The 17668-nt window shown below is 40.9% G+C and overlaps 1 pseudogene; it reads left to right on the forward strand.

Moving 5' to 3' along the window:
* Window positions 1-14478: 14478 nt before the first annotated feature.
* Window positions 14479-16900, forward strand: LOC111545557 (annotated as a pseudogene).
* The last annotated feature ends 768 nt before the right edge of the window (window positions 16901-17668 follow it).

Genomic DNA, 17668 nt, shown 5'->3' on the forward strand with positions numbered 1-17668 from the left:
TTACTGTGTCTCTTCTCCCTAATACTCCAGTTCAAGATACCAACCTAAATTCTGAGTTGATTATTCTGGACACACTCCCTCAAAATACGACTGTAAGAGACCAGAATACACCACCCCAATATGCCAATATATCAATATACCTCTGGCATATTGATTATTTGAGGCTGAGCATGGTGGCTCACACCTGTAATCCTAGTGCTTTGAGAGGCCAGGAGTTCATGAGCAGCCTGGGCAGGTAGAGAGACCCATCTCTACAGAAATATTTTTAAAAGATTAGTTGGGCATGGTGACATGTGCCTGTAGCCTTAGCTACTGGGGAGGCTAAGGCAGGAGGATGACTTGAGCCCAGGAGTTTGAAGTTACAGTGAACTGTGATTGCACCACTGCATTCCAGCCTGGGTGATAGAGTAAGACGCTGTCTCTTAAAAAACAAGACAAAACACTCACGTCTGTAATCCCAGCACTTTGAGAGGCCAAGGTGGGCAGATCACTTGAGGTCAGGAGTTTGAGACCAGCCTGGCCAACATGGTGAAACCCCGTTTCTACTAAAAATACAAAAATGAGCCAGGCATGGTGGCAAACAGCTGTAATCTCATCTGCTTGAGAGGCTGAGGTGGGAGAATTGCTTAAACCCAGGAGGAGGAGGTTGCAGTGAGCCAAGATCACACCACTGCACTCCAGGCTGGTCAACAGAGCGATACTCCATTTAAAACAAAACAAAACAAAATGAGATGAGAGAAAAACCTCAACCTGTACACCTCTTTATGACAGAACAACACAGAAAGAGAAAGACAAAGAAAAGACTACTCTAGGAGGAAATGGATGAAACAATATGATTCATACCACAAAGTACCAGAAAGTCCACCAGAGTCAATACAACCAGCACTGGTCACATAAATCCTTTTCTCCCATCAGTCAAGATTTTGGACAGGAAAAATGAACAAAGAGTGATATTTACTGTCTACTCGACCAAATTCCACAGAGAGGGGCCTGGAATCTGACTGGTAAGAAATTCTTATCCTTAGGCTGGCTGATCAGCTCCTGGTTTTCCTTAACTGTGGACTTCCAAAAGAGCCAAACTTTGGGTTCCTGATTACAACATCGAATTTCTAGGGGTGAAGGGAAATCTTTCTCTTAGCACTCTGAAAGTTTGTTGTAAAATCAACTCACAAAAACAGAAGATTAACAGGGGAAAACACATACAAAATGTATGATTGCCCAACCCCCCAGTGAGGTGCAGGAGCTTGTATATCAGCTTGTGTTTACAGAAAGAAGTGGATCATGGTTATAGGAGGGAGAGAAGATGAGGTCTGCTAGCAATGGTAGTCTTGTTACGTACATGAAATCTCACAGATAGCATCCCTCAGAGAATTGTTTCCTTAAGACATTTAAATGTGTCAGACTCTCATTAATCCTTCCTACATCTGGAAAAGAGAAGGCCTGTATATATCAAGGCAGATTTTCTACAGATGCAAATTTTTCCCACACACAATGGCATTGCAAGGCTACTTCTTTTGCTGCCTCTGACAGCCATCTCAAAATATGTCAAAGAAATATATTTTGGAGTAAGACATTTTTATTTCTTTCAAAGTGGAATATTAAGTGTACATCTCTTATAGATATACTTTTAAATAAATAAGGGAATCCACTTTTTCTATTTGTTAAGATATTTTTTGTTTTAATAATGAAGAGAGATTAACTTTTAAAAAGGTTTTCGGCCGGGCGCGGTGGCTCAAGCCTGTAATCCCAGCACTTTGGGAGGCCGAGACGGGTGGATCACGAGGTCAGAAGATCGAGATCATCCTGGCTAACACGGTGAAACCCCGTCTCTACTAAAAATACAAAAAAAAAAAACAAAAAAAAAAACTAGCCGGGTGAGTTGGCGGGCGCCTGTAGTCCCAGCTACTCCGGAGGCTGAGGCAGGAGAATGGCGTAAACCCGGGAGGCGGAGCTTGCAGTGAGCTGAGATCCGGCCACTGCACTCCAGCCCAGGCAAAAAAGCGAGACTCTGCCTCAAAAAAAAAAAAAAAAAAAAGGTTTTCTACATCTACTGATACTATCATGCAGTTTTATTTATTTTTACAGTTAATGCAGTGAATAATATTGACTGATTTTCAAATGTGAGTTCCTGGAGTAAATCCTACTATATCATGATGTACTTTTAAAATATATACATTGCTGGATTCAGTATGCTAATACACGACTTATAATTTTTAACATCTGAGATCGTGAGAGACATTGGCTGACCAAAAATGGGAAATTGACTAAACAAAATGGCTTATAAATATTCATACTTGCTCGATACTTAAAAAGGTCTTTTAGTGTATTTTTCTGCCCCACTCAGGCAGACTTTTAAATTTCTGCCAAGAGGTCTCATTCAGGCTATTCAAAGGTCAATATTAATCTGAATTATTCCACTTTTGTAGGCATCCTCATTATCTTTTCAATACAGATTGAATTATTGGGGATTCAAACGGCAGAGGAAAAAGTCAAAGCATATAAGGTAAGCAGAGCAGCATATTTTTTTGGTCTGGCTTCCTCAGGCAGCATTAGCTAAAGTGAAAACTTAGATGAGACTTTTTAATTTAAATTTTTTTTTTTAAGAAAGTGGAAGTTAAGAGAGGAAGTGGAACAGGAAGGAGTAAGGGGCAATTCAATGCTGTGCTACCTCATTGGCCCGTATGGGATATCATGCAAGGCCACAGGCAAATTTACCATGCAGGTAAGAAAGCTTAGCTTTTAGGAGTCCTTCGAACAGGTCTGTAATTTTGTACTAGAATTTTTTATTCTTTTTTTTTTTTTTTTTGAGTTGGAGTCTCACTCTGTTGCCCAGGCTGGAGTGCAGTGGCATGATCCTGACTCACTGCAACCTCCACCTCCCAGATTCGAGTGATTCTTGTCCCTCAGCCTCCCAAGTAACTGGGATTACAGTGCCCACCACCACGCCTGGCTAATTTTTGTATTTTTAGTAGAGACAGAGTTTTGCCATGTTAGTCAGGCTGGTTTTGAACTCCTGACCTCAGGTGATCCACCTGCCTTGGCCTCCCAAAGTGCTGGGATTACAGGCGTGAGCCACTGCACCCAACCGTCTTTTTAAAAAGAGAATCCCCTACTACTTGTATGAACATTAGGTTCTAGGAACTGAACCTACCCTGAACACAACTGTTTGCTTGACCACATGGAACCAACTTCTGGGAAGCCCTATCTATGACTGCGTCTAAGATTAATCCATTTAGAAGGAAAGAAAGGAGAAGAATATATCCACTGTGGGAGAAATAAAACAATCCTGACAACAAAAAGGCCCCTGAGTACCCAATAGAGAGAGAACACTAATATTGAGTTAGCCTTAACAGATTTACATGCATGTAAGGTAGCATGACAACAGCTACAAAGCTGGGCCATATCTCTTATGTTTTGCGCAAAGCCTTGGGAATTATGAGAACTTCTTTTACTGCTTCAAAAGAAAAAAAGGCACACCTTGTGACAGTTTCCTGTATACTGAGAGACCCTCAGCTCATCTTGCAGGTGCTTTTTTAAAATATCTGGATGTTATTTTCCTATGGTCTTGGGAAAATTCTGGAGATCAAGCTTAATCCCTAGAGATACTATATTTCCACTGGTAGAACAAGGATTTAGAGTTACCCTGTCGAATGTAATATCACTGTTTTGTTTCTTTCATGGTTTTTAGGAACAGAAATAGCACACTCAGGCATGAAAAACTGTCCTGGCTTAAAAGGGCTCCTTTCCTCACAGATGAGTAAGAAATGTCACTTCCTGACAGGCTCAGGACCATCAGGATATCTGGAGGACCTTAAGAAAAGGAGAATTCATCCAAATTTCTAGGTATTGCAGGCAAAGTATAATAGCAAGATCCTGGTTTGGTTTCCTAGCATCTGGACACTTTTAAAAGTCTAATTTGAGATTCCTTATGAAAATGTCCAGGTAAGCTAACTTAAAGAGAGCCTATGTGGTAAATCAGTATTCCTGCTGCACTTGTGTAAATAATTAGGCCAAGTTTAAAGAGACAAAATTTATTTTGCACACAAATTAGTCTTATTAATACCTAGATGATGTTTGATAGAAATGGGGTAAGTATAGAGAGAAAGAGTGCACAGTGCCAGGTGGTGATAACACAGAGGTGTGGGGTTTCCCAGTGGGAAACCAGATTACCCAGATAAAGACTTGCTGACCTCCCTTCATGCTGACTAGTTACTTAAATTATGTAAACTACACGTCCTTACCTATGGTATGGACAAAATAATGGCACCTAACCAAATGGGATAGTATAAATAAAACTCTTCGTAGAGTAGCTATCATCTAGTATTTTTTCCATAAGCAATACCTAGTGTAATTTTTTTTTTTTTTTGAGAGGGAGTCTGGCTCTGTCGCCCAGGCTGGAGTGCAGTGGCCGGATCTCAGCTCACTACAAGCTCCGCCTCCCAGGTTTACGCCATTCTCCTGCCTCAGCCTCCCAAGTAGCTGGGACTACAGGCACCAGCCACCTCACCCAGCTAGCTTTTTGTATTTTTTAGTAGAGACGGGGTTTCACCGTGTTAGCCAGGATGGTCTTGAACTCCTGACCTCGTGATCCGCCCGTCTCGGCCTCCCAAAGTGCTGGGATTACAGGCTTGAGCCACCGCGCCCGGCCCTTAGTGTAATTTTTTAAAGTGACTAGCATTAAAATTCTTTTATTACTTTTAAATTATTCCTAAACATTTTTACTATCAAAATAATACATATTACTTTAAAAATGAAATGAGACAGTAAGGCATAAAGTGAAATCAGAACTTACACCTTCCTTTTCCCAACCTCCCAAATGATAAGTTACTACTATTTATATATTTTGGAGTATATTTTTGTTTTTATGCAAATGCAAACATGAGTATTACTTTCCTTCAAAGAAATTATGTAGAGGGAGAAATATAACTTGTCAGTTATTACTGTTTTTGGACATTTCCCCTTCTTTATTGGAAAATATTGTCTTCTTTTAAAAGTAGCATCCAGTTTATAGACTATATTGTATCATATAATCCATAACCACTAATGCATAAGGACTGCACTGCAGCATAAGTTCCTAGAAGTAAAGTTATCATTGCTGAGAGTACCATATCATCCTCTGGAGAAACTGAACCTCTAGAGAATTAGTTCTACTTATAGTGCAAAACAGTGCTTCAAGTTAGAGTCAGCATATTTACTGATTCTATGCAGTAACCAGTGCTATCTATGTTTCTCCAGATTTGTCAAATTATAGCTTTTCCTTTAATCAGGATGGGCTCATAGTTGTCACAATTTGTGTACTAGGGGTAAGAGAAACTGTGGTTCTTCTCTCTAAAGAGCTCAAATTTTATCCGACCTGGTTTTCTTTTTCTTTCTGTCTTTCTTTCTTTCTTTCTTTCTTTCTTTTTTTTTAATGGTGTTTCTTTGTTGCCCAGGCTGGAGTGCAGTGGTGCAAACTCAGCTCACTGCAACCTCCACCTCCCCAGTTCAAGAGATCCTCCTGCCTCAGCCTCCCGAGTAGCTGGGATTACAGGCATGCACCACCACTCCTGGCTACTTTTGTATTTTTAGTAGACACGGGATTTATCCATGTTGTTCAGGCTGGTCTCGAACTCCTGACCTCAGGTGATCCACCCACCTCAGCCTCCCAAAGTGCTGGGATTACAGGCGTTAGCCACAGCCCCCGGCCCTGTCTGACCTACTTTTCAAAAGCAAAAAGATGAGCAATAAAAGGGCAGTTAATTAGCAAGACCTCCTTCCCTAAAATCTCATTCTAAGGTTGGGAGATAGGACAACAGACAGGAAGAAAGATGTCAGAAAAATACATTTAAGAGAAAAATGTTCTTTTGGCAGGCCTAAGGCATTTTCTATTAGAGTGTGCTTAGGGTCTCTCCTAGCATCTTCAGATTGTTCTGTCATCACCACCAGTGTTTACTGAAACCCTCCTCCCTTTCCCAATGCCCCCACCCTGACTCCAAAAAAAACACACACAAGGTTAAGCCTCCTATCCAGTGTGTCCTGGAAGTCCAAGGAAGTCGCAGATGCCTCTGTGGTCTGGGGATCCCAGTCTTGGAATGGGAGTGGGATTGAGTTCTGTGACAAAGGTGAAATCAGACATGGTAAATCAAACACCTGGCCTGTGTTGTAGGCTAGTGGTTTAAGTGTTAGGATTCTGGCATGATCCTGCTGTGGTTCAAATTTCTCACCTCTTTGACTTTCAGAAGTTAGTTTAATCCTTGTGTTTCATTTCCATTATTAGTAAAACCAGAAATAATTGCAGTACTCATTATATCAGTGAGGTTAATGGGTATCCTTCCTTAAGCATAGCCTAGCACCATGTAAAATAATAAATATTAAGTAGGATTTTATCCTAATTACTCCTTTCCAGAAATTCTGGGGGCTATGTTTTACCTAGTATTAGTTCCATGGTGCGTGAAAGCTCAGACTTCCTTCTCTGGAAGCTACTTTCTAAACCCCTTTCACCCCACCTCTTTATTAACTAAGATATCCACCGCACCTTTTCCATCTTTTCCTGTTACCAACATTCTGTGTGCCTCCCTCGCTGTTCTGAGGCTATATCATACCCAGAAAATAATCATCCGTCATTTCATAGTAGATTGTAAGAGCATTGCTAGTGTTCACATGTTTAATCACAGGATGATACTTCTGCTATTTCATCCTCAATTCTGATACCTCCAGTTTGTGTTTGCTTATGAAACAGGGACCAACTGAGGGACTAATTATTTTGTTGCATGCTGTAGGCACTGATGTGTTTTTATTTAAATACATTGATTTTCGGGTTTGATCGTTGTTCTCATAGTTGTCATCGACTTGTAGGCTCTTAGTTGTTACCAACTTGTGAAGTAGGGGTGAGAGAAACTGTGGTACTTCTCTCTAAATAGCTCGAATTTTGTCTGACCTAGTTTTCAAAAGAAAAAAAAAAAAGCAATAACAGTGCAGTTAATTAGTAAGACCTCCTCACCTAAGATCTCATTCTAAGGTCTGGGAGATAGGACAACAGACAGGCAGAAGGGTGTCAGAAAAATACATTTAAGAGAGAAATGTTCGGCCAGGCACGGTGGCTCATGCCTGTAATCCCAGTACTTTGGGAGGCCAAGGCGGGTGGATCACGAGGTCAAGAGATCGAGACCATCTTGAAATACAAAAATTAGCTTGGCCTAGTGGCGTGCACCTGTAATCCCAGCTACTCCAGAGGCTAAGGCAGGAGAATCACTTGAACCAGGGAAGTGGAGGTTGCAGTGAGCTGAGATGGTGCCACTGCACTCCAGCCTGCTGACAGAGCAAGACTCCATCAAAAAAAAAAAAAAAAAAAGAGAGAGAGAGAATGAGAGAGAGAGAGAGAGAAATGTTCTTTTGGCAGGCCTAAGACCCTAATGTTAGAGGAAAATAAAAAAGAAAGTGGGGGGGAAAGAGAAAAATCATTAAACATGAAAAATTGCCAGAAATTCCCTTGTGTACTTTTTCCCTTGCCTTTAACTTTCTGGTTTCTGAAATAATAACTGATCAATGGGGTGTGATGAGGGAATAGATAGAGAATGAATAGCCCTGAATGCACTGATAATAGATTGCTTGCCAATAACCACTGACAGAGTTTGAATACAATTCTACAATGGGGAAAAATATTTTTAAACATATGTCGATGAAGTATTGACATCCAGAATAAATTAACACTTTCTAAAACTCATGATCAAAAAACAAACAACCCATTTCAAAAATGGGCAGAGGACTTAAAGAGACATTTCTCCAAAGAAGACATACAAATGGCCAATAAGCACATAGAAAAAAAATGTTCAGCATCACTAATTCTTAGGGAAATGCAAATCAAAACTACAGTGAGATACAGGTACCACTGCACATCCACTAGGATGGCTACCATAAAAAAAAAAAAAGATAACAAGAGTTGGCAAGGATATAAGGAGTTTGGAACCCCTATGCCTGCACTGTTGTAGGCATGTAAATTGGTACAGCCAATGTAGAAAACAGAAAGTTCCTCAACAAATTAAAAATAGAATTACCATATGACCCAGCAATTTCACTTTTGGACATATACTCAAAAGAATTAAAAGCATAGTCTCAGGAAGATATTTGTACACCCAAGTTCATAGCAGCATTATGCATAAGAGCAAAGATGAGGAAGCAACTCAAGTGTCCATTCACATATGAAAGGATAAGCAAGACATGGTACATATAGACAGTCAGCCTTTAAAAAGAAGGAAATGCTAACATGCTACATCACAGGTGAACCTAAGGGACATTATGCTAAATGAAATAAGCCCAGTCACAAAAAGAAAATACTGTATGATTCCACTTACATGGTGTACTTGGGATAGTGAATATCATAGACACAATGTAGAATGGTGATTTCCAGGGATGAGGGAGAGGAAAGTGGGGAGTTATTCTTTAAAGAATACAGAGTTTCACTTTTAGAAGATACAAAGAGTTGTGGAGATGGATGATGACAATGGTTGCAAAGCATTATGAACTGTATGCTTAATGGTTAAGATGGTAAGTTTTATGTGTATTTTACAGAGAGAGAGAGAACTGGGCACCCGCTCTTGCATGCTCTTCACTAACATCCGAAATGTTCATTAATAGATAGTCACCCCTAAGCAGTTTTCTCCTGGCAGAACAGAATTCCAGTCTCTGCTCAGGACTAGCAATGTGATTTGGGGAAATGATAAACTTTCTATAAACCAGGGTCCCACAGAACAGCTTTCTCTTCATAAGCCCAGTACTAATTTTTCTTTTCATGACCTGAGCCAAAATTTGACTCTGTATAGCTTTCACACAAGATGACAGAATTTGATGTTAATGTCATTAATTCCGTTTTCATATGCAATTTGCTTCTAGAATTAATGTCACCAGCCAGGTTCCTACGCTATGTGGAACACCCAGGACCAGAAGAATGTAAAATTGCAAAAGCTGGTGGCTCCTGCCTCCAAGAGTTCCTGGTTTTCCTGGACACAAACGATAGCGCAGCACTTTCTTCCCCATGTGCCAGAGGCCTGGGGTTCTGCAGAAGAGGCCCGGAGGACCCAGACACTGCAAGGCCTGCGCTCAGTATATTCTGGGCCCTGTCCTCTCACTTTCTATTTCTTGTGTGGCCCCCATACTCATGTCAGCTATCCTGGAACAGTCCAGAGTTCAATTGTGACCTGCTTCCTCCCTCAACCTCTTCTCCCCAACCTCCACACCACACTTCTTCTTTGGGAAGATTTGTAAAAATTAAAGTTATTATATCCATGTAACTTTCTGTATTTCTTTTAAAATCCTTGTGCTACTAAGTTAAAGGGCTTTGACTTCTGGATCTAAAAAAGTCACCAACTCTGGCTAAATTTTAAACATTGACAGCAGTTGAAGCCTCATCTTCAGACCTAGGAGAAGAAGAAAATCAGAATAAGCTGCCGTCATGAGACGTGGGTCGAGAAATTAAAACTATTCAACCCCTGTATTCCCAGAGACTACCGCAGAAGAAGTGGGTGTGTGAGCTTGTAAGGATCCATTTTAAGAGATAAAATTAGTTCAGAGTTTTTCTCTATAAATAAAAAGTTGCGTTTGTTGTTTTGAGAGAGTCCAGCTGTGTCATCCAGGCTGGAGTGCAGTGGCATTATCCTGGCTAACTGCAACCTCTGCCCAGCAAGACAATGAGCACCTCAGCCTCCCAAGTAACAGGGACCACGGGGGTGCACCACCCTGCCTGGCTAATTTTTGTATTTTTATAGAGACAAGATTTCACCATGTTGCCCAAGCTGGTCTCGAACTCCTCAGCTCAAGAGATCCTCCTGCCTAGGCCTTCCAAAGTGCTGAGTTTACAGGCATGAGCCACCGTGCTCAGTCTATAAATTAAACATTAATATCAAAAGAACACTAATTCAAGACAAGCATGTGGGTCAGATTAACAATGTTTTCTTGGAGCATTAACACATTCCTTACTTAAAAATTATGAAAGATTATGCGAAGGTTTACAAAAATTATATCTTATGGTCAAGATGATTAAAATTTAATAGATTTGTCTGTAAAACTTAATTGACTTCATCTTGTCTTTATTAGGTTTTATTGTTTGGGAAAGTAAGTCTCAAAGAGTAAAAGTTTTTGCCTTTTTGTTTTTAAAATATTTGAGTTACCACTTTGACCAAATGAATGGCTTATTTTACAATGACCTGTGATGCTATTTTGTGATAGTGTGTTTTCAAGCTTTGATGTTTCACAAACTTTCCAAAATCTAAATCTAAATTTAGGGTTTTAGTCTCACTAATTTTTTTGACATTACATCCTCTGAAATCCAAGGAGACATATTTGGCTTACTTGGTATAATAAAATTATCATTATCAAATATGAAATGATCTGTAACCTTATTTGACTTTTATTTATATAAATGTGCTATTAGTATGTGTTCCAAAATTGTATGAGATTCCTGTGATTCTGATATGTCTTAGAATATGTTATGAGAACTAATTATGATTATTATATTAAATTGTTATGTACCATAGAGATAACCAAATTTCCTTGTCAAATGTGTCTTTAACCATGGCTGTTCTAATACTTTTGTCATCCACAATCATTGTTTTACTTTGATCCTTTTTTGGGGTGGTTTATAATCGGTTAGAGCTCTGAAGACTACTCTTTCTTTTTCTTTTGCTGTTTTTTTATGAGATGGGGTCTTGCTCTGTCACCCAGTCTGCAATGCAGTGGCATCACTGCTCACTTTGGCCTCAGTCTCCTAGGCTGAAACAATCCTCCCACCTCAGTCTCCCAAGTAGCTGAGACTACAGGCGCACACCACACACCCAGCTAATTTTTAAAATTTTTGTAGAGATGGAGTCTCCCTATGTTACCCAGGCTGGTTTCAAACTCCTGGGTCAAGCAATCCTGCCCCCTCAGCCTCTCAAACTGCTGGGATTACAGGCATGAGCCACCACACCCAGTCTTTTAATACATTGTCTCTTCATTAACAAATACTAAGTGTCTATATTGTGCTACAAAGTGATCAAAGTTCCAGAGATAAGTGATCAACAAGCAGAAATGGACTTGGCCATAAACTGTTTGACACAATCAGGGGCTGAAAAAAAAAAACAAAGCAGTAAGCATGACAACAAATAAATAAGACAGTGTTTATGTGATAAATGCTATCAAGAAACCTAATGCAAGTTAGATGGAAAGGTAACTAAGAGGATGCTATATTAGCTAGTGTAGTAAAAACAGAATTATCAGAGATACCTCCACTTTGATATGAATAATGCAATGAACAAAGCAAAGAAAAAAAAATCTGGGCCAGGTGCAGTGCTCAAACCTGTAATCCTAGCATTTTGGGAGGCCAAGATGGGCAGATAACTTGAGGCCAGGAGTTTGAGACCAGCCTGGCAAACATGATGGAAACTCATCTCTACTAAAAATACAGATAAATTAGCTGGGCATGGTGGCCTGCAACTATAATCCCAGCTACTCAATAGGCTGAGGTGGGAGAATTGTTTGAATATGGGAAGTGGAGGTTGCAGTGAGCCAAGATCACACCACTGCACACCAGCCTGGGCAACAGAGCAAGATTCTGTCTCAAAAAAAAAGAAAACAATCTAAAGGTGGAGTTACCCTCATGAAAGAATATAAAGTACAAAGATTCTAAGACTAGAACAATTTTATTGTGGGCTGGGTATAGTAGTTCACACCAGTTATCCCAGCACTATGGGAGGCTGAGGCAGGAGGATCACTTGAGGCTAGAATCCCAAAACCAGCCCAAGAAACATGGTGAAACCCCATCTCTACACATACAAAAAATGTTTTTAATTAGCTGGATGTCGTGGTGTCCGCCTGTAATGCCAGCCACTCAGGAGGCTGAGGCAAAAGGATTGCTTGAGCCCAGGAGTTGGAGGCTGAAGTGAGCTATTATGGTACCACTGCATTCTAGCCTGAGCTACAGAGTGAGACCCAGTCTCTAAAATTTAAGGAAAAAAAAAAAAAGTTGGCTGGGCGTGGTGGCTCACACCTGTAATCCCAGCACTTTGGGAGGCTGAGGCGGGCAAATCACAAGGTCTGGAGTTTGAGACCAGCCTGGCCAACATGGTGAAACCCAGTCTCTACTAAAAATACAAAAAATTAGCCAGGTGTGGTGGCAGGCACCTGTGATCCCAGCTACTCAGGAGGCTGAGGCAGGAGAATCACTTGAAATCAGAAAGAGGAGGTTGCAGTGAGCCAAGATTACGTTATTGCACTCCAGCCTGGGTGACGGGGCAAGACTCCATTTCAAAAAAAAAAAAAAAAAAAATTATTACAGCCATGGACACAGAGAAAGCAAATAATAGCTATCACTGACCTAAGTGGGAGGTATCTAGACTAAAAGAATCTTGCAGTCTTCTGCACAAGATGGCCTACTGGCTTCCAGGCAAACATGATACATAATTAGATAAAGATGGAAGTTTTGATTTAGCTTTGATTGAATTGGTTAATTACAGTGTTTACTAATGTATGACAGCAACGTCTTTTAGAGAACCAGTTTGTAATGTGATTCAGAAAATCATTCCCTGACATTCAGCCTAAAATCTGTGTCTACACTTTTCTACCAGATTTTAAGTGACTTTTATCCCATAATAAATATTTTTATGCTTATACTATTTGAGAGTGTTTTGTTTCTTTTCCTACACACCATATAAAAATGCAACAGTAACATCACATTTAATATGGTGAGTCTTAATCCATAGCTGAGCTGTTGGAATTTAGATTAGTCCTTCTAAAGGTAAAGCTGAATCTCAAGTTTGTACAACGTAGCAATTTATCCAAGGCATGGGACAAATACTATGTAGACATTTCTTAAAAGTACCCCTAGAATGAGCTGAGGGTCTCTCAGCAGATAGCAAGATACTATTGTAAGGTGCTCTCTCTTTGAAGAAAGAAAGGAATTAATCGTGCTTCCCCCTGCTCTGCTGAAAATGTATGAGATGAGGCCTAACTGTAGTTCTCAGGCTACCTTACATGCATGTTAATGCCAACTCAATACTAGTATTCCCTCTCTCTTCTATTTGGTACACTGGGGTCTTTTGTTGTGAGAACTGTGTTATCTCTTCAACAGTGGATATATTCCATCCTTTTATTCCTCCTAAGTGGACTGTGCTGAGAAGCAGTTATTCATACGGCCTCTCAGAAGATTGTCCATAAGATCGACAAATCAGTGGTGTTCAGAGTGGGTTCAAATTTGTGGAATCCATGTTCATACAGGGAATAGGGGATTTTCTTTATGAGAGAATCACAAAAATGTTTTAGGACAAATGTTTTACAAACTCTTTGGAAGTTTGCCTTAAAGTTAAACTTTATTGGTTTGATAGTAAAGTCACCACTGGTCATGCTTGATACAAGATTGAGCAACTAGGAAGCATAGCATTGAATATACTCGTCCCTGCCCCTCTCCTCTTTCTTCTCACTCCCACTTTGTAAGGACAGCACTCTTTAATAAAGCAATCTCACACGAGTGTTTATTTCAGCAATATTTTGAGGGGAAAGCCAAACAAATAAAATATGTCTCTCTGCTCACCTCATATACCTCAGTGCTTTTTCCCTGCTGTTGGAATACTCAAAAATTTACTCTGTACTAAAATTTGTTTCAGTCTTTTCAAAAATAGAACTGACTGAGGCCAATCTTGACTGTTGACATGCTGCAAATGAAACATGTTTCCTGTATTTGAAAAGTCTTTGGCTGAGTGGGACAACAACATACACAGAAAGGCCTTTTTAAATGTTAGCAAATTTAAGTATTTATATGCACATTTCATTCATCACTCTAGTGCCCCCTCCTCAGTTTTTTCATCAGGGAATATTTCTCAAAATTACAGGGCAAAATCATAATATGTTAGCATTCTGAATCAAGTAATATACTTTAAAAAATGCACCATAATCTAATGGAGCTTATGAGAAACTCAACTTGGGTCTGTTATTTGAAAATCAATCTGTTATTGTTCACATTAGCAGTAGAAAAAATACATGATAATCTCTGAAGATACAAAAAAAACTTTTTGAAAATTCAACTCAGTTTTATTATTAATATAAAAATCATCATAGCAAATTGAAAAAGAGAGTTCCCTTAATTTGATAAAGCATATCTTTAAGAAGTGTACACCTAACATCTCACCTAATTGCAAAATATTGAAAAATGCCAATTTCTTATTGAAATTAAAAAAAACTGCCAATAACTGGATCCATTCTCTCACCCCCTGCCCCACCCTATTACCACCTGATCCAATAAAAACCCAAGGGCTTTCAATAGGGCCTTCCGAAATGATAACATTTTCACCATAATCCTTTCACTGTCTGAAGCAATAAGCAGGGCAAATAAGTGTTAATCCCCACATGATTGTATTATGTCCGACTTCCTGTACAAGACAGAATGCTATAAAAACCCACAGTCAGTGATGGACTGAGTCATTTGCTCTATTCCTAGACCAGCTAAGCCTGGTCAAGCCTTGGAAGGCTGCGGCTATGGAGTTCCATCCATCAACCTTGGAAGAGCTCTCTTGGAGGCAGACAGGTCCAGAGTCCCACATGCCACGGGACCTGAACCGAGAGCAAGCTTGGGCCTGGGCACTGGATAACTTCCCTGTGCTGAGTCGCCATTCCTGCCAATGCCATCAGCTCTACCGGAGCTCCACTGCTGGCTGGCTGCTGCACTGCGCCTCCACCGGGCACGGAGCCCTTCCCGGAGATGAGAGGGGCCAAAAAGGGCCTCGAGACTCCCCTGTCGAGGAATCAATGGCTGAAACCAAAGGCGGGCTTCAGTCACCTCAAGAAGATGCAAATGCTACCTACAGAGAGGTCCAAAGAGGTCTGATGAAGCCTGGAGATGCCAGCGCCTGCGGAGATGGAAGGACACAAGCCCATGGCGACCTCTGCAGTCCAGGCCGCCCCCCGAAGCTGCTGAAAACCCACGATTCCATCAGGAAGGATTCCATCAGGAATTCCATCAGGAACCCACTCCTCTCCATCGGAAAGGAGAGGAACCCCAGCCTTTCAGCAAGCCTGCGGTACGACCTGCTTCAACGAACACTGCCCTGGAAGGAGCCCGAGGCACCCCAGTGGGGACCCTCATTCTGTCCCTGCGGACTTTTACGCTGGAACTGTGCCCTGCACGCACAAGAGCCTTGAGGTCTCTGCTGTGGAGATCATTCCTTAATTTGTTCTTTCCCTCCTGAACGTCCTAAACATTTTTCATTTAGAGAAACTCTCTTCATGGAATGAATAATATGCAATGTGCTAAAGAACTGTTCTTTTAGATGTACTCAAAATTGCTATGACTCTTCCATCGAAACTGTACATGTGTTGAATAAAGCCTTTCCCTATTCTCCACCTGTGAAATTGATTTCAAGCTGGTAAATCAAGATTGGTATAGATGGGCCTGAAGCAGACAGAAAGGGGGCAGGGACCCAGCTCGGAGCCCCCCTTTTTTTTTTTACATAGTGTCTTGCTAGTTGGGTCGCCCAGGCTTCCGTGCAGTGGCGCAATCTTGCTTTAGTCTAAATTCCAGAGGGTCTTTGAGGAGCTCTGGATACTAACAGAGTGGGAGGGGACAGCTAGGTGGATCACTTGCTGGAGTTGCTTCAAAACTGGCTGTGGCCCTCCAGATGAAGGCAGGAAATAGACATTAACAGTGTTCTTTACATCAGGGGTCCCCAACCTTTGTGACACAAGAGACTGGTTTTGTGGAAGGCAATTTTTCCATGGATGGGGGTTGGGAAGACAGAGATGATTTGGCGATGAAGCTGCCCTACCTCAGATCATCAGGCGTCAGATTCTCAGGAGAAGCGCGCAAAGTAGATTCCTCGAATGCGCAGTTCACAATAGGGTGGGCGCTCTTACGAGAATCTGAGTCACGTCAGACCAGCTGAGTTCAGGCGGTAGTACTCCTTTGCCTGCCAGTCACCTCCTGCTGTGCCTCAGGGTTCCTAACAGGCCACCGACCGCTACCGGTTCTCTGCCTGGGAAGCTGGGGATCCCTGCTTTAAAAGGTTTAAAGGTTACGTTGTCTTAAGGGGTGAAGGAGGGATTTGGGATGTCCCTCGAGTGAGGCCGATGGCACCCGCATACTGCGAGGCTGGCTGGGGTGCTCTTTATGGCATGGGGCATATGTAACCTCTTTGCCTCATTTTCTCCTGCGCTGCCCAGACATCTCTCGGACTGTCTGCAGCATCAAGATCTGGACTTTAGAGCACGTTTTTCAGCACCCGTGGGAAACTGTTACAACAGCTGCAATGCATAAATACCCAAGCCCTGTGAACCTGAGCATGGTGTGGGATGACGTGTTGAACAGACGCATAGATCCCTCCGGAGAGCTGCACAGCTACAGACTTCTCCGCACAGAGTGGGAACTGCAAACCTGTTACTGGTGCAGCAAAACCCAAAACATATGTACTAGAATATTCTGTAGTTAATCCTGTAGAGAAAACAATGGAACTTAGATCTACTAATATTTCACTTACAAATACAATTTCAGTAGATGAGAGATTTATACCCAAACCACATCCTCAGGACACCCCCCCAAAAAAACTATTTTGACTCAAGAAGCCATAATCACTGAAGAGAGTGAGTCTCAGCAGTTACCTTGAAGGACTGATGGCAAGAACGATATCTTCAAATGCTAATAAAGGCCAAGAAGCACTGAAATGGGTCATACATAAATTACACGTTAAGACTGACGAATTGACAGCTTCCCCCAAGAGGAAGCATAAGAACTTTGATGGCAGCGGCGGCAGCAGCATTTGTAGAGAATTGACAATGAACGTGTGAAGACAACGTCAAGTACCCCACGTCTCTCCAAGCTGGCAATATATGTATTTTAAAAATATAAATACGTTTTAAGTAGAATTTTTAAAAGTAGACTGATATAAGGATGTAACATTACATCAAAACAAAGAGATGCATGACCTCTAAATAAAAGGGATCATCTGAAATTCGTGTTGTTTGAAATGACTGATTTTGAGGATTCCAGTATTTATGTGAAAATTTAATGATTTTTTGAAAGCAATCTTTTTTAACGTTCATTTTAACTTCAGGGTGCATGTACAGCTTTGTTAAATAGATCAACTTTCGTCATGGGGGTTTTGTTGTACACATTACTTTATCATCCAGATATGACGCCTCCTGCCCATTAGTTATTTTTCCCAATCCTCTCCCTCCTCCCACCATCCACCTTCAAAAGGCTCCAGTGTCTGTTATTCCCCTTTGTGTACATGTGTTCTCATTATTCAGCTCCAGCTTATAAGTGAGAACATACGGAATTTGTTTTTCTGTTCCTGCATTAGTTTGCTAAGGATAATGGCCTCCAGTTCTGTCTATGTTCCTGAAAAAGACATTATCTTGTTCTTTTTCATGGCTGCATTGTATTCCATGGTGTATATGTACTACATTTTATTCATCCAGTCTACCATTGATGAGCATTTTGGATGACTCCATGTCTTTGCTGTTGTGAATAGTGCTTCAATGAACATACACATACATGTGTCTTTATGATATGACAATTTATATTCATTTGGGTAATACCCAGCAATGGGATTTCTGGGTCAAATGATATTTCTGGTTTTTGGTCTTTGTTTTTCGCTAAGTTTGAAATAATTTACACTCACTAATGTCACATAAACAAAATTTTAACATTTTTTTAAAGTGCTTGGAAGGTGGC

This window comes from Piliocolobus tephrosceles, chromosome 4 (genome assembly GCF_002776525.5).
Source record: "Piliocolobus tephrosceles isolate RC106 chromosome 4, ASM277652v3, whole genome shotgun sequence".
Classification (NCBI taxonomy): domain Eukaryota; kingdom Metazoa; phylum Chordata; class Mammalia; order Primates; family Cercopithecidae; genus Piliocolobus; species Piliocolobus tephrosceles.